Genomic DNA, 22,903 nt, shown 5'->3' with positions numbered 1-22,903 from the left:
TACCACAGTCTTTCCACCGTTAAAACTCGACTGCTGACTGAGCAAGTCAGGTAGAACTATGAGACAGGAAGGGAGAAAGCCAGACTTCTTCAACAGGACAAAGAAAAAAAGAGGAAAAAAGGCAAATCCAGTTCGCCTTTTCCTCACAAGCCCCAAACATTACAATACGGATCTCAGAAACGGTTACGGTCAGCTAGCACTGAACAAAATTCGCACTCGGCCCAGGTCACAATGGTTGTTCTTGTGCACCGCGGAGGATCCAGCCCGGTGTAGAGAGTTGTTGAGAAACATCAATTAGCTCAAATACCTACTGACTTGCCAAGAAACCCTTCTCATAAGCAGGATGACACGGGCGTGCTCAGGAAGGCGCTGAGAGAGGTCTTCCACCAGGCTCATCGCATTGAGAAATCCCTCCCCAAAGAAACGCTCACTCTTCTGCGTGTCAGACGCCATTTCAACAGAAGAAAAGGCAAAAGTGGGAACCACATTGAGCGATTTTGAAGTTGTCTGCTGCACCAAGATCACGTTCTCTTCTTAAAAGATGCTGTCACTCAGTTTGTCAACAATTGTCCTCAAGCTGAATCACCAGCCTCGAAGAAATGTGAAGACGGAGACAGGGGCGGGGGTAGGTGGGGCGTGGAGATTCAGAAGTTCCAAGCAGAGGCGATGGGGAGTCTCCCATGTCTAAAACTAACGTCAGGCAGAGGGCAACTCAGGCCCGAAGCGCTCACTGGTCAAGTGTCAAGAGAGCTTAAAAGCAGAAAGGAGACCGGTGGCTTCTTGAAACAGGGCTGAGGAGAGTGTGGCCAGGAGCTTGTACTGACGACATAATGAAGCCTTCCCAGACTGCAAGGGAGACAAGCGGGTTGCCCACAGGGGAGAAGTGCCAGTAGCTGCCCTTGTCCCAGGCAATAGTGCTGGCATGCGGGGTCTTCTCCAAAATGGTTTGTACAATCCAGAACGCTGGCAGAACCTTGTGCGGGGGCTGGGAAAGTAAGATGGCTCTGGACAGCTTGAAGGGAAACACTCTTAAATGTGTCCCAAAGTAGCACTGTCCCCCTGTTTTCTCTTACCAGGGATCTGTTTGTCCAGCCAACATCATTTTGTGAACAGGTCCTTCTTATTTTGAGATGACAAGCCCCTGCCCTGGTCCCCTGGTGCACCCAGCCTTTTGCGCAAGGCCCACACCAATCCTTTGCATTTCTGCCACATCCAAGAACTGGAAGAGGATGGTCTGGCAGGGCCACCTTCCACCCAGGTTGGCCATTCGATGCCCTGGTTGTGAGGGACATCACAGGGCACCGTGGGGCACCAGGACCCAGAGTGTTCCAAGTCGCTTCCGTTCCCCCCATTCGGGTTGGGCGAAGGAGCTCCTGTGCGTAATTCACAGAGTGCCTATACTCCGAGGTGTTGCACAATCCCATTACCATTAATTTTTGCATATTTAACCACAGTTTTTAATTAGATGGTATTTTATTATTCATGCACATAATTTGAGTCCAAGTCAGGCTGCTCTCTTGGAGGAAAGAAAAAAAAAGGTGGGGGGGTATTCTTCTGAATTGAACGTCGGTGTTGGCGTTCCTTCTCAACTGGCGAGCGAGCATGGCAGACTGTGAGTCTGTAATGGTTCTCTTTTAATTTTGCTAATAGCTATCATGTTATGTACCTTTATAAATTTGTTAAATCCGGAGTGCTGGGAGCTGTCTCTGTATGCGGTAACTGTAAATAGTTTGCTCTGTTTGGTTTGCACATACAAACTGTTTGCTCAGTCTCCTTGATGTATTATTAAAATGGGTAATGGGCCCCTGGGAAACCATCTAGTTATATGCCTTCATTTGCAGAATAAACCATGCGTTGTTTTCATCTTTTCTCATGATTGTTAATGGCACTGATGATGAGATGGGTGGATTTTTTTCTCCCCTAGCCTTTATCAGCACTGTTTTATTATGCAGGCAAAATGGCCAGGCTGCTGATTTTGTCTAAGGTTTTCAATTAGTCATTTGACTGAACACATCTGTGCTGGCATCCGCCCAGAGCCGGACCGCAGCCATTACCCGTTTTCACCTGCTGAACCGTGGCCATCAACGCGGATGGGAATAAACCTAAATTGGCCTTTTAGATATGGTTGAAAAGTTGTAATGTTGCAATGTTTTATGGCAAAGTCAGGAAGGTGTGAACTTTTCCGCCTTAAAGCTGAAGAAGCTGCCACGATATTGCCCTCCGCTCAAAGGACTCACGTAGAGGTTGGTTATTAACATCTGTTTGCGCTCTGCAGCCCCGATGACTTAATCGGCTGATGTTAAGTAGATGAGGTTATATTTGTCCTGCAGCTGGGAATGGTCGAGTTTAATTGTGTTGGTAAACAGAGCCCGGTGGCTTCTTTGGGATCCCAGCAGATGCCCTGGAATCCTTCCGCAGCAGTTTAGAACCTGACTGCTGCCTCTTCCACTGAAATGAAAATTGCTTCACGGCAGAGCAGAGGCCCCGGTGCCGGCACTGGAGGAGCGGGATTTCTTTAATACTTCAGAGAATCTGTCATTTATCGTGGAGGAGGAAACCTGGGCAAGTTTCTGTAAAATAAATGCAATCTCTTCACCGCTAAGTCCTCATATGTTTTATGAGACAAATTGTTAATTGCTAAATTTCGAGGACCCCCCCCCCGACCTTGGCTGGTCCTCAGGACCCCCGGGGGCAGTAAGCTAGGCGGCAGAGAGTAGTAGCCACGTCCCTGAGGAAGAGCTGGCGCTGGGATACTGGCGTGCACGGTTTGCGGAGGGAGCAGCGTTTCTGTTGAATCCAACCGGTCCACTGGGGACTGGAATAAAAACATTCTCCTCACTGTGGGAAAATCCTGAACAACATTTCAGACTCTCAGGATGACAAAAGATATTGGCATTGCAGCCAGAATGGAAGTGCCCCGTGACACCATCTCTGCCCCCAAAGGATTAAGCTTTTGTTAGTTTCACCGTGGCCGTGTGAATGTGTGGCCACCATATTTACCCCTAATAAGCATCGATGCCGCTGTTCTGAACCCTTAAGACTCTGTATCTTTATTGCCCCTTCCTCTCTATCAGAGGCCACCACCAATCGTTTCTCTAGCCATTTTCCTGACTACAAGATGAGCTTCTCTAGTTTGTAAGTAAGGATCAAATCTTTGACAATTCATACGTGCCAAGTTCATTTCTCTGAGCTTTAGTCATTGTATTTGTTGTTTGTTTTTACTTTTCCAGTTAATACCTGAGACAGACCCAAGGCATAGGCAATCATCATCATCACTGTCGTCCTCATCATCATCATCATCATCATTGTCATCGTCATCATCGTCGTCATCATCGTCTCACCCCATCTCACATTTAGGGAGGCTCTGCAGCATCACTATGCCACAAACACTCGTGACAGACACCATTCTAGGAGATTCGCATGAACAAGGTGGTACTAGGACCACTCCCATTTCATAGACGAGGAAACTAAGGCACAAAGATATTGAGAAAGTTGCCGAAGATCACACTGTGAGTCATGGAAGGAGCCAAGATTCATGATCGGCAGTCTGGGCCAGAACCTGTGTTTCTAACCATTAGGCGACACCACCTCTTTAGCATGGCTTGGTTTCTCAGCCACGGGTTTGAAATAGTAAGCTGAGATCTTTCTGGAGGGGTTCCATGGGTTGGAACCTTCTTTTTTCGCCTGTACTCCTTACTGGTAGATATTTAGGTTGTTTCCAGTTTTCCCAGTGTTGTGATAACATCTTTTTTGATCTCCTTGGGCACACGTAGACGTATTTAGAAGTAGATTTGCCCAATCATAGGTCACACACACTTGAAATGTTACTAGATTTTGCCAAATTGCCCCCCAAGGTGGTTGAGCCAATTCCCGTATCTCCTAGCAGCATATGGAAGAAGCTCTTTCCCCACACATTGGCCGACATTTTGATATTATCACACTGTAAGTTTTGCCAATCCAAATGCATTTTTCTGAGTTGAGATTTTCAGCTGTGTGTGAAGTTAAACCTTTGGACTTGCTATTTGTGAAGTTAAGCCTTCTGTCACTCAGGCATACCCTCTCACTCTCACTGCGTCACCCCAAAAATAAAGATGTCCTATGTTCTTTAAAATACAAGTCAAAACACAAGATCTTTTCCCCTCTGGCTAAATCCAGTCTCAGAATAACTAGGTGTAAGGCAGCATTTGTCAGCCTCAAAACTGCAGTGACAGCGTGTGGGGTTGGGAAGCAGTGTAACATCTGAGCGAGCACCCTCTGGAATTAGACCACCTGGCTCACAGCGTGGCTCACCGCGTGGCTCACCACTTCCTAGCCGCAAGACCTTGGTAAGTGACGCTCCCTGTGTCTCAGTGTTCTCGTCTGTAAAATGGGAATGCTTGTGACATCAGCCTCATAACGTTGCTGCAAAGACTAACGTTCACATACAATATGCACAGCACTTAGAAAAGTGTCTGGGGGCCGGCCCCTGGCTGAGTGGTTAAGTTCGCTCACTCTGCTTCGGCAGCCCAGGGTTTCACCTGTTCAGATCCTGGGCGCGGACATGGCACCGCTCATCAGGCCATGCTGAGGCGGCGTCCCACACAGCACAGCCAGAGGCACTCACAACTAGAATATACAACCATGTACTGGGGGGCTTTGGGGAGAAGAAGAGGGGAAAAAACGATTGGCAACAGATGTTAGCTGAGGGCCGATCTTTAAAAAAAAGAAAGAAAACTGTCTGGTTCATAGTAAGTGTTGTTTTGGCCATTGTAACCTCTGTACAACAACTGGACCTAATAGGCTGGTGGGCAGAGAATGTATTTCTATTGCTTATTTTAGATTTTTTAAAAACAACCTTTTTAAAGATTATAGCATTTGAAATGGTGGGAATGGTTATGATTATTGAGCCTGACCCTTTCCAATAGCCACAAGCAACTGGCCAGCAAGGGCCAGGCCTTCTTCCAATCCCCAGCACGCAGCCCAGTGCTTCGCACCTAGGGGTGCTCGGTAAATGATAGCTAGATGGATGGACACACAAACAGACACACCGTGGCTCGTTGGCCTCAGTAGGCAAAATTTGTACTTGTTCAAACTGCAAATGCCCAGGCCCCGAGCTCGACTCACCAGATCAGAATCTCTGGGGTGGAGCCCTGGAATCTGCACTTTGAGCTGCTTCCCTCGTGCTATTGGGCCTACTAAAGCTTGGGGTGGGAGACTGGTGACAATCCTGGTTCTAGAGAAAACTATCTCCAGCACCTGGCACACCTCCTTACACATAGTTGATATGCGATACATATCGTTGATTGAATCACTTGATCATCTCAGATGGTAGTTACAGGACTTTCCTACTCACAGGGCCCCAGGGACCCTTCCGGCCACCATTCTTGTGGTGTGGACCTCAGAGCCCACACCCCAGTGCCACCAGGGCTCACAAGAGGAGGAGACCAAGGTCCCCTGTGGCAATCCTACTTCTCCTACCCCTCTGCCAGCCAGCCTCAGGCCATCTGCTGTCACCCAACCCTCTGCAATGACCTCCTGCAAATACCTAGGCCCTCCAAATTTCACAGACACCATTAAGCACACTGGAGGGCACATTATTTCAAGCCCAAGGTCAAGCTCGCCTCAGCAGTTGCCCCATCTCCCTCCAGGCCTCCCCAGCCCTCTTAGGTGGCAGACAATGGCCTGCGTGGACCTCACAGTCTGGTGGCTCCTCCTGCCTCACCCACATCCTCCCTCTGACCACCACTTTCTCCCTGGACTGAAGGACCTCTGATGTCTGGCTTGATTTTCGCCACTGATGTAACTCCTGTCTCCTTCTCCAAGCCCAGCCCGCACCAACCAGTTCCCAGACCATGCCTTATCCGGGGATTTTGAGCTCCCAAGAACTGAGTCCCAGTGTAGGTCATTCCAAGGAAAGGAGCACATCCCTCAGAACTACAAAGTGTTCAATACTCACTTGGGATGGATGGAAACATTGGCTAAGCTGTATTAATTTTTTTGAAATCACTATTTTGCTTAATAAAAGTTATTTCCACTGTTGGGGGCTGGCCCCGTGGCCGAGTGGTTAAGTTCGCGCGCTCCGCTGCAGGCGGCCCAGTGTTTCGTTAGTTCGAATCCTGGGCGCGGACATGGCACTGCTCATCAGACCACGCTGAGGCAGCGTCCCACATGCCACAACTAGAAGAACCCACAACGAAGAATACACATCTATGTACCGGGGGGCTTTGGGGAGAAAAAGGAAATAATAAAATCTTTAAAAAAAAAAAAAAAGTTATTTCCACTGTTAGAACAAGCAGTCATCTCTTGAAGCTGCTTTTACAATATTGAGGATTTCTGGACTGTGTTCAAATGAATATTGAATGGCGGTTTTCCATGATAGCTGGTGTTTGTGGAGCCCAGGCAGAGTGGGGAGCATTGTATGCATATTTACTCCACTGGATCGTCACCAAAACCCCAGAGAGTTGATACTAATACCACACCCATTTTCTAGAGGAGGAAACTAAGCCAGAGAAAGATGCAAAGATTGCTCGGAGTCAGATAGCTAATAGGGAGCAGGACTGGATTCGAACCCAGGACGTCTGGCTCCACTCACCAGAGGTGACAGCGGAAGCCCCAGCAGTCGGCCCCCTTGCCTGCCTTTCATTCCCTTCTTTACCAAGTAAACTTGCCCAGAGGAGCAGAGACACAAACAGGGCTGTCCTTGTTGGGAAGGGAGGCCAGACCCGTTGGACTGGCCAGAGCTGAAAACTTCCCTGGTCAGCCCCCACAGTGACAGTGACAACGGTGACGGCAGAAGGCCTGCAGCAGCCCCTTCCTCCCGGCTTGGTCTGTGTTGCGGCTCCCCACGAGGCCCCGAGCGCTGAGGCTGTCACCGCCTCCCCACTGAGGACCCGCGCTGGCCGCCACCTCAGCGCGATGAGCTGCCTGTCCCCGTGCCGTGGTCGGAATGTACGGCCCCCCACATGAAAGCGGGGGCCCGACAAAGGGAGGCTGCGGTCTCCCTTGAGCTGTTTGCCCTGGCTCGCTAACCCCACCTTCCTTCTCAGGATGAAGAAGAGCTCTGATGCTCTGATGTTGAAAGCATCAAAGGCTGATCGCCTCAGCTGAGCAGTGACACACAGTTGCCTGACAGCGGGGGCCTCGGGAGCTCCCGCCCGCACGGCTCCACAGCCCGGGCCCCCGAGTCCAGCCCGTGTCATTAGCCACCAGTGGGCCACTGGTTAGACAGCAGCGACCTGGGCTGCACCGTGGCTGGCATCTGTCCCTCCGCAGCCTCTGTCCACAGTGCCACCTTCCGACCCCTGCACCTCTAAGGGGGACACAGACTCTGGCCTTTCCCGACGTCCCCTGCGCCTGCTGAGAAGTTCAAAGCCGTGGAAGGAGAGCCTGGAGAGATACAGATCAGCTTCCAGCAGGCAGATAAGGTGGCTTCTAGAAAGATTTTTCTGAACAGTTTCATCTTCTTTTCTGATGTCAAAAAGTGACCCATATTCACTGTTGACATCTCAACAATTCAGGAAAGTATAAAGTAGAGATGGCTGTGGCCCACTGTGGAGAGGCCCACGGTTACATCCCGTTCACAACCTCTGCTTACATAGCCAAGGAGCCCGATGCACACTCTGGGCCTAACTTTAACCCGGCTCTGGGTGTGGCCCAGCCACGTGCCCTCTGCTCCCCACAGGATGCTGGCCACCTTTCCCTCTTAGAGACTTCTGAAAGCATCTCTCCTAATAAACCATAAATTCTGAACCTCTCCCAATATTTCCCTTAAAATACGAGCACTTAGGGCCTGCCAGGTGGCATAGTGGTCAAGTTCATGTGCTCCGCTTTGGCAGCCCAGGGTTCGCTGGTTTGGATCCCCACTGTGGACCTACACACCACTCATCAAGCTATGCTGTGGCAGCATCCCCCATGCAAAATAGAGGAAGATGGGCACGGATGTCAGCTCAGGGCCACTCTTCCTCAGCAAAAAAGAGGAGGATTAGCAGCGGATGTTAGTTCAGGGCTAATCTTCCTCGAAAAAAAAAAAAGAAAAACAAATATGAGAGCTTCACACTGGCCACAGTGCTGAGCTTGCTGCAAACTCTGCTTTTAAGCTAAATTGAACACTAAAAAGATGGCTGGGAACCAACTTCAGCCAGCCACCAGCAGCTTTGTGAGATGAGAGCCTCTTTGCATTTCGTGCAAAGAAAAAGCATCACCCTCCCCTTTGTTTTCAGAAATTAATAGAGCTTTTCCAACACCCTGCTCTCCATCACTGAGAGCGAACAGTCAAACCAGGGCTTTTATTCCCTGCTCACCACGTCAAGTAAATAGAAGCTTCCAGGGTAGACCAGGGAACGATAAGCAATTCCCACTGCAGCAAATTCTTAATATATAAATTCATCCGGCAGCCGTTTAGTATCAACTGGCAAAACCAGGAACAATGGGAAGCAGCCAGGCCCGGCTCTGACGAGGTCAACCATCAAGGTTATCTATATTCAATTACTGGTATCTACAAACTTGCATAGCTGTCAGCTGGTCAGAGCCCAAATGAAAACTCACCATGCACTCAGAAAGCAAATATAGTTTCCGAGGAGAGGCTCAAATTAGCTCCGTGAATGACTTGGCTTCAGACGCACAAAAGCCATCAGCCTTTGGGGACGCTCCTGCCGGCAGTGTCTCAATGTCTAAATTTGGGCATCATCTTATAAATCTCTGTTCCCGAAGTAGGAAGGGACTGGAATTGCTCCTTAACCCTTGACGACGATAAATTATCTCACTTAACAATAGATAAACTTAGGACACTTTTCCTGTCCTGTGGACCTATTGTGAGGTAACCGGTAACCTCCAGCATCTGTCCCCCCCATCGGCCCCACTAAAGACCTGTCGGTGGTGAGAAGACACAATAATTTGTTTTCTAACTCCTCCTCCGGAACCATATATCATGTGTGGAAACAAAGCTCCCTAACAACAGAGAGGTATCTGCTTCCTTTATCTGAGTTCCTCTTCCCATCAGTGGTGATGCGAGCGGGACAGTGTTCAGCGTGATGCTCCTGCGGCCTCCTCCCTCCCAGGCCCGGCCGGAAGTAGGGTAAAGGCCTCTTCTCCCAGAGGGGAGAGGGTGTGCCTTCTAGAAAGGAGGGCTTTCTGTTGCCTGCCACAAGCCGTCGCTGTTTAAATCACACCTCAGTTCTTCCTGGCAGGTGCCTTTCAAACCCAGGCCTCAGATTCAGGTCGCCATGGAGATTTACCGACTAGGCAAGTCGGGGTTAATCAATGCCGAGGTAATTTCTAGATTAGCTTGGGGAGGCCATAAATCGTGAGCCTGTTAAGAACTAGATGTCTTTGATTTTCTCCTTGGGCTAGGAGCGTTTGAGTTGTTACTCTCGCCCATCCATCCCATGCTTCGTCCAATATCTGTCATCTTCATGAGGTTGGTGACCGATCCCCTGCCAGTGACCCCCTTCTGTTCCCTCCTAAGGCTGATATGCCAGTCATGGGCTCACGTGGTCCATCTGAGCTACAAAATTAAAGACTGTACGTTCATAAGTGGAATCTGTTTAGATTAATAAAACCAGGCTTCAGGACAGAGGTAAAAATATGATTATCTTCATAAGAAACTATTTAACATGGGCTCATATAAGGAGGGAAAGGCCAGATGGAGCAACGTCAGTCCTGGCTTTCCATCGGTCTGGGACACGCTCCCACCTCCAACGTGAGCCCTTGGGTCCACTTAGACAGAGCCACCATATGTACAGCCGTGCATGCTGTGTACTGCACAAGAGCTCATATCTAAGGGGATGCCATTCACATATCCTTTGTAGATTTCTATATTTGTTATGACAGTTTTCTGGCAGATGACAATAATGTGTTTTGTTCAAGCAAAATCATTACAATTTTTTGACAGCTGGAAGTGAAGTATCTTGAGAAAGGGAACCTCTTTTTAACTGGCACAAAGGCACAACACAGGCTAGTGCCAGTCCTGCATCCAGGGACCTACTTCTTATCCCTGAAGCCACATGGCCGCTTATTTCGTAGCTCCCCTTCCACACACTGGGGAGGAAGTTGGTTCAGATGAGGTGATCTGTTCATGGGTCTGTCTCCTCTCTTTGGGATCTCCTTGTCCAGCTTTGTACCCCAGCACAAGGCCAGTGCCTGGCTCTCGAAGGTGCCCAATACTTGTTTGTCGAAAGAATGAATGAAATTCTCTGTCTTTCAACTCATATGACAGAGTCTTCCACAGAGCAGACTAAAAATGAAAGTGTTGTTGAACCAAAGTGATTCGATCTGTGGTCTGGAAACCTCTTTATTTGCCAAATAGAACACGAGGATGTTAAAATGTGGGAGCATTTTAATTTTTCTCTTACAACCTGATGCTAAGAGCTGTCCAAAGGACAACGTGCTTCACTGCACAGTTCAGGGGTCAGTGGGGAAGCAGGAGATGGCCACAAGCAGGATGACATGGACATCTCTTGGTAGGGACGGTGGTGGCAGACTATGGGAAAAGTTTCCTATTCCTGCCTTAGGATCCTGGCACACATTTTCTTTAAGGATCACAAGTGTGTCAGGGGAGCAGAAACGACACACTTTACGAGTGGTAAACTCAGCAACCCTGTGAAACTCCACATCGAGGATTTATTCATGTGTGTGTGTGAGGAAGATTGTCCCTGAGCTCACATCTGTGCAAATCTGCCCCTATTTTACGTGGGACGCCACAATAGCATGGCTTGAAGAGTGATGCTAGGTCCACGCCCAGGATGCAAACTGGAGAACCCCGGGCCGCCAAAGCAGAGCCCGTGAACTTAACCACTATGCCACCGTGCCGGCCCCCACATGGAGGATTCTAAAATCCGCTGCCCTCAGACAATCGGCATGGAGTTGCTCTCGGGGACAAACAGCTCTGATGGCACCTGCTCCTCCTGTCTGGGAACCCACGTCCTGTGACCACCAGGCACTTCCGTTCCCTGCAAATGTCCTTGGGAACCCTCAGAGTGCTCAGCTACACTTCTCAAGGTGTCTGGACCATTAGTGATCATGGCCGTGGAGTCAGCCCTGGAAGCAGGATAATTGGACAATGTTAAAATGTAATTATTGTTGTATTAGTGCTTTACTCAGTGATTATGAAACCAATGAGTGTTCGCTGTTAAAACTAATTGAAAAGAGAACAGAACCCCGTAAGGAAGGAAGTGACTCGCAAGCCTGCCTCGCCCCCACCAGGGACTAAGGTACTGATGCACAGGTCTGTGTCCCTTCAGGCTATTCCTGTGGAATTTGTCTATAGATGCCTCTCTTCCCATTAAGATGGCAAAAACAACAAAAAAAGATCCATACCATATCACTGTTTTGTAACCTGCTTTTTAAATTTAATAATATATTATAAACAATTTTCTTGTCAATAAACATATTTTTACCTTATCCTGAATAGGATTTAGTTATATGGCTGAACAGTAATGCATTTAACCAACCCTGACAGATGGGCATTTAAATTACTCAATAGACTGGATGCATATATCCCCCTCAAATTCATGTATTGAGATCTTAACCCCCAATGTGATGGTGTTAGGAGATGGGCCTCTGGGAGGTGATGAGATCGCAAGGGTGGAGCTCTCGTGAATGGCCCTTATGAGAGAGACCCCAGGGAGCCCCCTTGTGAGGACACAGTGAGAAGGCCACCATCCGTGAACCAGGACGCAGGCCTGCCGCCTCCGTGATCTGGGACTTCCCAGCCTCCAGAACTGTGGGAAATAAAGGCTTGTTGTTTAAGCCACTTGGTTCACGGCGTGTAATGGTATTTCTGTGAGAGCAGCCTGAACAGACTGAGGCAAGTTGTTTTCTTTTTTATTGTTTTTTATTACACACAATGCTGTGATGAAATTCTTTGTATACATGTCTCTGAACATCTATCTGCTTATGGAATTCACTTTTAATAGGAAAAAATAAAATCTGCTTTGCAGGGATGGAATTAAGACCCACGTAAGTGTAAGCGCCATTGAGTCAGTCAGTCAAAGCCTGTGTCTAAGGCCCTGACCAGTGCCAGACACCGCGATGAGGAGATGGTGTAGGGTAGACAGGAGTCTTGTCTACACCGGGCAAGAAAGAGAATAAACACAGTACCTTGCGGTTGGTACCAGAACTGCCTGATGTGGGCACTCAGTGAGGTGAGTGGAACCTAATCCTGCTCCACGGAGAAGGAAATAACTGAGCCAGAGCTTGAAGAATGGCTGGGAGTTTGCCAGGTCAATAAGGGAGAAGAGAAAGGGAATTCTAGGAAGAGGGAACAGCATCGGCAAAACACGGAGTCCCGATGCCACAGCATCAGTGACGAAGAGTCAGCCGCCTGTGCCTTGATAGCATCTTCCTAATAACTGCCTGGGAGACCCTAACACAGGAGGCCTCAGCCCTCAAGGGTTGATTGTCTTCATGTGTAAACGGACGTACAATGGTACCAGCTCACAGGCACAGTGTGGCAGGGTGGTCAAAGGCTCGGATGTTGGCACCAGACGGCCTGGTTCACATCCTGACAACGCCAACTTCTAGCTGTGCGTCTTTGGACAATTTACTTAACCTCTGTATGCCTCCACTTTCTCTTCTACCAATGGGATCGTAATGGTACCGACCTCATACTTGAAAATTAGACTAATACATAGAAAGCATTTAGGACAGTGCCTGACATGGTTATTGTTTTTGTGGGGATAGAAAAATTGGTTATTGAATGCCTAATCTGATTCAGATTCTAAGCCAGTTACCAACAAGTCCATGATGCAAAGATATGGTCAAGTCCCTGCCTTCACGGGGCTTACAATCTAGTGAGAGAGAGGGCCCCTGAAAAAGAGAAAAAACTAAATAATTGTGAGCTGTGATAATTAACATAAGGGAAAGGACCAAGGGTCTGAGACAGACCAGGGGACCTACCTGAGCTGGGAGGCATGATGCCCTCTCTGAACTGCTGAGCCTGAAGGAAGGGAAGAGTTGGCTGTGAGAAGAGTAAGGGCGTGGGGAGGAGGGGGAAACACCCAGGCAGAAGGAACAGCATCCACAACCACCCCGGGGCAGGACAGCACTTTGCTAATCCAAAGAGCGGGAAACGCCAGGGTGAGTGGGGTGGAGACGGCAGCCGGAAGGTGTAAGAAACAAGGCCAGCGACCCAGGCAGAGGCAGGACACACCAGGCCACCTGCTGTGTCCAGTCTGGGTTCTTTCCAAGAGCAATGGGAGGCTGCTTCAGGATGAGGTAAAGCAGGGCAGAGGCAGCATCTGACTTATGTTTTAAGAAGATTATGCTGAGCGTTGTGTGGAGAATGGATTGCAGGTGGTGTGTCAGTTACCGAGTGCTACCATATCGCTCGTAACAAACTACCCTCCAACTGAGTGGCTTACAACAACATTATTCTTGTGAGGGATAGAATGTGATTTATCATTTCCCACAAGCCTATGGGTCAGCCAGGCTGGGCTGATCTTGCCTGGGCTTATCCATGTATCTGCAGGCAACTGGCAGGCCAACTGGGGCTGGCTGGTCTAGGAGGGCTTGGGTTGGGTTGAACTGTCTCTGCTCCATGTGATCCAAGAGGAAGAGCAGGTGTAGGTAAGGCTTCCTGAGACCCAGCATCGGAATTCCGCAGCATCAGTGGTCATAGTCCACTGACCAAAGCAAGTCACAAGGCCGGGCCAATTCTGGATATAGAGAAACAGTCCATCTTTTGATGAGAGGAGCTGTAAAGTCACCCTGGAAAGTATGTGATTACAGGCAGGAGTAAAGAATCAGGACCATCTTGCCACCAATCTACCACAGGGGACAAGACAGGGAGGGGGGAGAGCAGCTGGGAAGCCACTGCAGGCGTCCAGGTAGGAGATGATGGTGTCTTGCCCTAGGGAGGTGACACGCTGATGGAATGAGAGAATAGGACAGAGGAGGACAGACTCCACGGGGAACCATGACGCCTGATAGATACACAGGCATTTCAGTAAATGGTTGTATCCGCGGCTTTGATATTTGGAGAACAGGAAGAGGCGTGAGATCAGATGCACGACGTGTTTGTGGTCTGTGGAGGCGTGGGACAGGACGGAGGCACGTGAGAGGGGTGAGCTGAGGAGGAAGGCGAGATTGGGACAATGGTAGTTCTGAGGAATGAGAGGTTTTTACAAACAATTCAGCCACAGAACAAAAGAAGAAGGAAGGAAGGAAAGAAGAGAAGGAGGAAGAAAGGCCCAAACCCATAATCTCCCTTGAGATGGAAAAAGGCATCGGGAGCAAAAAAGCTAAGAATTCACAATGTTTCATCAAAGACACAGCACAGTACCTTCCATTTACCAAATGCCCGCTCTGTGCCAAGCACTTTACAAACATTAGCTCGTTCTAACTCATTCGTACGTCATCACAGCCCTCTGAATCACATGAAAATGCCAACAGGGAGGACACAGTGGCAGAGCAGGAGTTCCAACCCACGCCTGTCGGACTCCAAAGGCTGCTACTTCCTCACGGGGAACACGGCGCTCGTGGTGTTAATGGTGGTGGCGGCGGTGATCTAGGTGATGGCGGTGAGAACAATAGTGGCAATGGTGCTGGTTGTGGTGGTCGTGCCCATAAGGGTGGGTGGTGGTACCAGCGGCAGTACTGGTAATAGTAGTGGTGGTCATGGCAGTGGTGGCGGGCGGCAGTGACAATGGTGATATTATAATGACAGTGATGGTGACGATACTATTCATGACAATGTCAGTGGTCACGATAACGCTACTGGAGTTGTTGGTGTTGGTAATGGTGATGGCGTTGGTGGTGGCAGTGGTAATGTCAGTAGTGGAAGAGGATGGAGGTGAGGATAGAATAAAACACAAGGGGTTGGCCCTACTATAAGACATACCAGGAAACTGCCAGGAAATTTAGCATTTGGACCAGGGAAGCCACTAGGGACCGTCCAGCATATGCCGCATTTCTAAATGATTGGGACCCGGCAAGACCAAGAGTAAACCTGAGAAAATCACACCGGCTCTTGGGCTTCACTGACGCCGTCTTGGCTGATTTCTCTCTCTCCTCTCTAAAGAAGAACTACCTCACCTCCTGCCCCACCCAATAAAACGGCTCGGTAAATATAATTACTTGCACCGTCTGATCAATAGCAGATTGCTCCTGGCCCCTGCTTGTTCAATATCAGTGTCTGGGATCACGGAATCTTGATACTTCCCTCAAGATGCCAATTCCTGCTTAATGTTAGATAAACCACATCTATCAACCTCATCCACTAATGAGATTTTATTGTGTCATTAATAATACACATCTTTAAAAATATGTTCTTGCCTAATCTAACATGAAATATGAGGTTGCAAATATTCTACACTTCGCAGTCTTAGAATCCCGATTGCCAATTGAACAACCCAAATCAATGCTGTATTAGGCAATCTCAGACAGTGATTATGGAATTTGAGAGAGAACCGATGGGTGGGCGAAGAGAAACTTCTTTTCCCATTGATTTTTCTAAGAGAGAGAGAGAAAGAATTAAAAAGCAGTCTCCATTCACATTAGGAAGCCAGTTAGCGGAACTTAAGTCGTTGCCTTTGTCACCCCCAAAGTGGGTTAGTTGTGCCCTGAGTTTGGGTCGTGAGTTCCGAAGGAGCACAGGGCTCTGAGATCTCCTCAAGGTTCTCACGTATGAAAACCACAGCTCAGAGGAGGTGAGATACACCGGCTCAGGAGAAAGACGTTGCCAACAGTGTGCGGACGGGACGCCTGTGCCAAGGTTCCCTGTACACAGAACAGACACCGGGTAGCAGCCCAGTGCTGAGAGGAGCTTCTCCACATCAAATCCCAGGACCCAAAGCCCCAGGGATGGCAAACTGTGCCGCAGAACGAAAACAGCTGCAAGGAAATGTGGGCGACAGGTGAGGTGCCATGGAGGCATTAACAGGCCCAAGTTTTCTTCATCTGGAAAATCACATTTATTTTAATTGCCTCGCTGTTGTGTTCATCGTATAAAGAATTTGGCCTACTCTCCTTTATTTCCTTATTAGAGATACTCTTTCCTTTTGGAACTAAGTGATCATTAGTTCCATCTTCCCAGGGCTTGTGGCTCTTAAATGAATGACAAGCAAGGTCTTTGCGAGGAGAGGTTGTCTGTAAATATTTGGTTAGTAATTCACCCTAATACTCTAGCACATGGTTCACTAATTATTTAATTAATAACGTCATAAATAGCAAGTTTCTTAAGCAGACAGAATCTGTAAGTTGGGGTGCCACATACACTAAGGGAGTGGGAGCATCTTTTCTGAGTCACGTGACCAGTTTGGGGTTCTCACTCACAGGACGATTTGCACCCTGGCCAGGCACGTGTGTGGGTTCTGATGTTTGGGGCTGGGTGTTCAGGCCTGTGAGTTTGTTTGCAGCTGAACGTCTAGGGGAGAATGTACACACACATGTCCACACTGAGAAGTCAAGCAGCTTAGATCCGTAAGCTGTATCCGGGCCGCTTCATCCACCATTGCGGGTAGACGAGTGGGTTTCGTCCTGAGGGCTGTGACTGCGTGTGACAGGATCGGATATTCCGTGGCTTCTCTCTTCAGCCTCTGATGGAAACCACAGTTATTTCTCTACAGAGATCAAAGAGATCAAACAGCTGTTCAACTTCACCAAACGGGCCTTTCCGTGTGAGCAAAGCCAGGCTCTCGCTTTCTCATTCTCCTTCCGTCTCTCTAGCCCCACTCCCCGTCTCCCTCTGTCTTTCTCTCAAAACAAAAGAAGGTAAAATATTTTATCCTGACCTACTCATTGGTTTTCTCTCAAATTTCATAATCATTTTCTGAGATTGCCTAATCTAATATAGACTGCGGACTAAGGGTCCTTCTAAGTTCGAACTGCTATGGTTCTAGAATTTTCCCTTTTTTCTTTTTTCTATTTTTTTAATAAATATTCCATTTTAAAAATTCGCAAAGGGTGCGGTCGTCTTCCAGCTCCTTCTCCTGAATGTACGTGACTTCCTTTATCCTTTTCAAGTCTTTTTCTGCTGGCTCTTCCATTTGCCGCTGGAAACGGCTGTGGCAGCCAGTGGACTTAATTTCAAGTGAGCGCCGTTCCTCCTAGACGAGGCAGAAAGGTGACCAGCGTGTGTAAGCTGCACCTTTGCGCCACGACGTGACGTCGCGAGGCCATGTGGCGGTGTTTCTATTTGCGCACAGGACACCTGCCAGCAGGATCTTCATTGAGCAGGGGTTTGGAGCAAGACTTTTCACCGAATACTTTATATTGTTGGAATTTTGAGCTCCGTGACTATGGTATCTATTCAAAAAATTAATGAGAGTAAATTTGAAAACAAAACCAAAAATCTTCATTGACTGGGGTTGTTTGATTGGCTTTTGGGGGTTGTTATGACCATACGGAATATTTTACATCAAAAATGGACAAAATTTTTTAAAATGGGTCAGTATGTTTGGTGTTATCTGCTGGACTCACAAATTAACTGGGGGCCTTGACAGTGACTGGGTCTTGTAGCATTGGGTAGACACAGCCTGAGAGAAACCCACAGCAGGTGGCCTGGGATGGTGTGTTCAAAGTACACACGGCGGTGGGAGAAGGAAGGGTGGGTGTTGAGGAAAACACAGAATGCCTGATTCTGAGGACTGAAAATTTGGGAAACTGAGGCAAGGCACTTAGAGGACAGATTTTCAGGGGGTGTCCGTTTTCTTGTTACCCTTAATTATGATAAATATTTCGAGAAGCTGGTGTTGATCGCGAAGGCTCTCTTTCAACCAGAAGTCAAGGTGGTCGTTCCCACGCCGCAGCGGGGTGCGGGCCACTGGGGGTCCTCCAGGGGCAGGTGGTGGCCAAGGACGTACTTCGTTCCAGTGAAGGCTCTTTCTGAACTGCAGCTGTAGACCATGCAGCCGTTAAGCAAGGCAGCCATTTCCTCTGCTCATTTGTTTTCCATCAATTTTTCCACACTCATTCAAAACGCCATCCTCTAGTTTCCCGTTTTTCTTCAGGAATCCCACGCGGACAGGACGCCAGATTACTGAAGGCATATGACCAGCGTTTTCTTTTCTTTCTTCGTTCTTAAAGCAAAGGTTCAAAAATGCGTCTCGGTTTATCTAAAACCGGCACTCTGATTGAGCCGCTTTATTTTTGATGGCTGCAGTAAACACCTGCGCGAGGAAGGGAGAGGTGGAGAAAGTACAAACAAAACAGTGGCTTCGTCGGCTGGAGACGGCATTTATGTGTAAGCGATACTGAGCCTAAGCCGGGTAACTCAATAGTAAAATGGGCAGGTTTTAGGGCTGTTGCCATTAAGAAAATAACACTAATACAAGACACATGTGGGTGCTGGCCAGGACACATCCCCAGAGCTCCTGGGCAGCCCGAGCTGGGGATCAAGGCTGAATGCTCAACCCCAGCTCGCAACCTTTGCTGTGATCCCGGGTCAGAATCTGGTAATGTAATTTTCTGCCAAGTGCGGGAATCCATGTGTTCCCAATGACACATCAGGAGGTTTTGTTTTGATCTGTTAGATCATGGAATCATTGACTTTTAAAGTTCTCAGACCTTTAAGTTTTGCCTGGTTCTTTTTTAGCGGAATAGACCAGAGAGCTTAAGTGACTTACCCAAGGTCACACAGTGAATCTGTAGCCAAACTAAGATCAGCATCCAGATATTAATAGCTGTTTTTCGGTCAGTGTGGCCAAAGAAATAAGGTGGACCACACATCACCTCTACTCAAGTACCATGCTCGCTTTGGGTACCACTCTAATTCTGGGAGTGTTAGGATAACATGTTCCCCCACATCAAAGTACATCAAATAAAAAATATATTTGGGATTCCTCAACTTGTGACGGCTGCCTCGTTTTGAAGACTTTTCTCCTTTTATTTCGTTTATATTTTGGGTCTCACGTTGAAGGTCACCTCAGATAGACTCTCTCTAACCCCCCGGTCCCCAGCTGCCTGCCCTCCACCTGGTCACTTTCCATCTTCTTCCTGGTTTGTTCCCTTCACTGAAAGTGTCTTGTGTGTTCATCTGTTTACTTATTAATCGTCTGTCTCCCCTTCTGGAACGTGAGACCCCTGAGGAGAGGGATCCTTGACCATTTTGTTCAATGTTAGCTAGGTACTCACTGCATGCTTTTTTGGCGTGCGTGAATAAATCCTGCTAAGTGGATGCGCCTTCCCCTTCCTTCAATCCTCCACGCATCCTCTGGCATACATCTTGGGGTACTTGTTTCCTGCCTTGAAAGACCCACCCCACCCTGTCCAGCCCCCTCTACTGGAGTGGAAGGCCTTTGGAGGCAGGTATATTTCTATCTGCAGGCGTGCTTGGGACCGCATCCTGCCCACGCGGGTTCTAAAGTTTAATGGAGGCAGGCACATAGAACAAGAGGTTTTGGAGCCCATCCAAAAATAAAAGTCCACTAGCCATTTCTGGACCACTGAGCTAAAGGCAGGCAAGCATTGAAAGAGAGAGGTTCCGTTACAACTAATTAATCTGTTTTGGTCTCTCCCTTTCTTCTGGACTGGAGGCTGGGCACATCGAACTGTGCTGAACAAAGATATCTTGGACCAAGGTCTTGTTTGTGTCTCCGGAACAGCTACTCCCAGCTGGCTTTATTTAAGTGATCGTAGGATAAAATTTCATCACAATCTCCAGTGAACGTGATGAAAGATTGCTTCATCTGTCGTCTCCAGCGCTGGTACTCAGAGGTCCCTCAGCCCAAGAAGGGACACGAGACACTGAAGGAGCCATCACCCCAGTGGAGAGCCCCACCCCAAGGCAGCCAGGACACAGTGTTGACCAAGACTGCCAGTGAAGGGCGGTGAGCAGTGCCACTGGAATCAGGGAGATGCGAGTTCTAATCACAGCTGTCTTATTCATAGGCTGGTTGACCTTGGGCGACTGGATCTCAGGTTTCTTATCTGGAAAATGGGAATAATATATCACTTACATGGTTGATCAAGAGGGTAAGTGTTTCTGGAGTGCCTGGAACAGAGTAGCCAGTTAACAAAGGGTTGTTATTACTACTCACTACTGCTGTTCCTTTTCCACACTGTCTCTTGTATTTAAAATCCAAACCCACCTCTATGCCTATAGACTCTATACAGCCTGAGCTCTGTTCCACCTCAGGGCCTTTGCACTTGCTGCTCCTGCTACTTAGAACCCTGGTCCCACCTCCAACTCCCATGGCATGGCTGATTCTTACTTCATGTGCAGATCTCAGCTCCAGGGTCGCTTCTCAGAGAGGCCATCTCCAATGGGCTCATCACGAGGAATCGCACAGGAAGTCTCTCCACTGCGTGTCCCTGCCTCTCATCCTCATGCCCTGCTCCTCCTCTGAAATTGTCTCCTGCAGTTCTCGATTCTCTTCCAATACACAGTAGGTGCACGGTGAATACTTGTGGAATGATGGTGTATATAAACAAATACGTCTACATGAAAACCAGCCCCGAAAGGCCAACAAGAGCTGAGAGCTGGGCCAGCTGTATAATCGGCCGAGTCCAGCGCAAAGTGATATGCTGGGCTCCTTGCTGAAAAACGTTAAGAATTTCAAGACAGCGGAGGCAGAGTGTGAAGTCAACCTCGGAATCCCTCTGAGCAACTGCACAGGACACAAGCCCGTGAAGCCGGCCCTGCCCAGAAGGCCATGGTAGACACTGCAGGAGTTCCTCACTGATGGGCAAGGCTTCTGGAGAGTTCTCAGCTTGCACCATGCAGTGGGCCCCAGCAGACACAGTTCAGGCCTGGCCTTTCTCCCCTACCTCTTCCAGCTGTTTCTCCTCCCTCTAGAAGGCTCTAGAAGGCTGGGACCCAGTGGGTCCCATTCCTGCCCCCAGTCACCTCTGTGGGACCCATCCCCCTTTCAGGCCCCTCTTGGAGGGTTTTACTTTGGACTAGAGTCACGTAATGAGGACCTTGCAAAGGGCAACAAGTGAGAAAATCCCTACACCAAGAGGACGACACCTCTGAAAGCACTGAGATGGCAGAGAATGAAGGAGGCCCAGGGGCAGGGTTGCCACATACAGCTGTGCAGGTTGCTCACTGCAAAATGCCCTTCCAAGGGGTAAGTGAGGACTGAAGCCCAGCCTGTGCTGTAGTTACCCAACAGGGAGCCCTATGCAGGGCTTCGCCTGCGTGAGGGAAAGGCGCCATTTTCTTTGCACAAAGTTGCTGTCCACTTGACGAGCCAAGTGTCTGCCTAGAGGGCCATCTTTTTCTAATTTGCTTGAAAGCACCATAAAGTTTAGCAACATCCCTGCCCAAGACCAGACAAAGGAAGCTTTCCGAGCAGCTGAGAGAACTTAAGAGTGTAACCAAAAGCAAAACAAAAAAACCCAAAACAAAAGCTAGATTCTCTGCCACTCCTAATCAGGCAGGCCTGCTCTGTGCCTGGAGGCACGTGGAGACACAAACACGAGGACCATCTGCAAAATCCACATCCGGTCGCTGTGGGGACGTGACCTGCACCTGGAAATGGAGTGGACAAGAGACCTGCCCCCTGCTGGCCCACAGGCCCTGGTGCATGTTGCTTGGAACTTGGCAAGGGCCCCCCGTGGTGGCAGTTTTCTGGGCTGTGTTTGGAGGTGGGGTTAGAAGGAAGGAGGAAGAGAGCTGGTGCAGACTGAGATGGAAGGCTGACCCGGTGGGGGCTGCCGCCCGGTTTTCACTGCCACTTACCTCTGTGGCTCCGGAGGATTCTTTACGCCCCGGAGCCCTTGCTGGAAGGGTTCTGTTCTCTCTTCTTGGCTGGGAGCCTCCCAGGATTAGGAGCAAAGAAAGACACGTCCCCACTCTGTTCCCTCTGGAAGCCTGGCATGGGAACTCTGCAGTCAGTATGGCGGCTGGCGCCCAGTGGGGACTTCCGAGGGACCTGCAGGATTTCGGGCACCTCCATGGCATGTCTGACCTCCGCGGAGGCCTCAGCAGCTCCCATTCAATGCTCTTCATCAACTACTACACCCAGCCTTTCTTCGACTGCCTTTACGAATCCCTGGTACTCAGGTAACCAGAACTATGGAAGAAGCCATGTGGATTTTTGTATTGGATTGGATTTTTAAGTGCCGGGTTCCACCAGTTTACAGGTGAGCAGGGAGGTGAGGAGGAAACTGGGAGTGCACCAGTGTTTGAGTGAGGGACTTCACGGACATGGGATCCGTTAATTCTTTCTTTTTTTTTTTTAAGGATTGGCACCTGAGCTAACAACTGTTGCCAATCTTTTTTTTTTTTCTGCTTTATCTCCCCAAACCCCCACTGTACACAGTTGTATATCTTAGTTGCAGGTCCTTCTAGTTGTGGGTTGTTGTGGGACACTGCCTCAACGTGGCCTGACGAGCAGTGCCATGTCCACGCCCGGGATCCAAAACCTGGACCGCTGCAGCGGAGCGCGCAAACTTAACCACTCGGCCACGGAGCCGGCCCCGGGATCCGTTCATTCTTACAGCAGCGTTGTCAGGTGGAAGGCTGCCCCTCTATTTTGCAGATGTGGAAACCAAGGCCAAGAAGGAGAACACCTGTCAAGTGCCAGCTCTCCTCTGGGCAATATAATAAGTTGCGTGTCTCGTATGTAAGCAATCCTGAGAGATGAGTGTTATTATTAACTCCCATCTGACAGATGAAGAACTACATTCTGAGTAGTCAGAAGGTCCTACACCAGGAAGTAGTATTCCTGAAATTCAGACCCAGGGACCAGATGCTCTCAGTTCTGCTTCCCTGTCAAAGCGAGGGTATCATAAAGTGTATGTTCTAGAATAATGCATCATGGCCCAGGTTCCAGCTGAAGCATCGGGACCCTCCCCGCTCTGGATGGGGGGGTGAGTGTATGTGGGGGGGAAGTTCTTCGTCTGCATGTTTCAGAAGTCAAGTGGTGAAACTTCCCAGCCGCCATCTGGGTGGGAAGAGCCTTGCCCTCCCGCGCCGCCCGCAGCAACCGGAACTGAGCGAAGCCCACAAGTCGATGGTAAACACACTCCCAAGGCCCCCAAA

General features: G+C 49.0%; 1 long non-coding RNA gene across 2 annotated transcripts in view; it reads left to right on the top strand.

Moving 5' to 3' along the window:
* Positions 1-22,903, top strand: part of LOC139082175 (uncharacterized) — a 34,745-nt gene that overhangs the window by 2,646 nt on the left and 9,196 nt on the right. Inside the window, exons 2-3 of one of the 2 annotated variants that reach the window (XR_011537913.1) lie at positions 3,231-4,325; positions 5,628-6,249. This is a non-coding gene — a long non-coding RNA (uncharacterized lncRNA). Of the gene's footprint in view, positions 1-3,230; positions 4,326-5,627; positions 6,250-22,903 lie in introns of those variants that run through there. The other variant, XR_011537912.1, reaches the window with a different exon arrangement.

Source organism: Equus przewalskii, chromosome 3, assembly GCF_037783145.1.
Source record: "Equus przewalskii isolate Varuska chromosome 3, EquPr2, whole genome shotgun sequence".
NCBI classification, from domain to species: Eukaryota; Metazoa; Chordata; class Mammalia; order Perissodactyla; family Equidae; genus Equus; species Equus przewalskii.
Note: the sequence above shows the minus strand (reverse complement) of the source record. Positions and strands in the feature narration are given on the sequence as shown.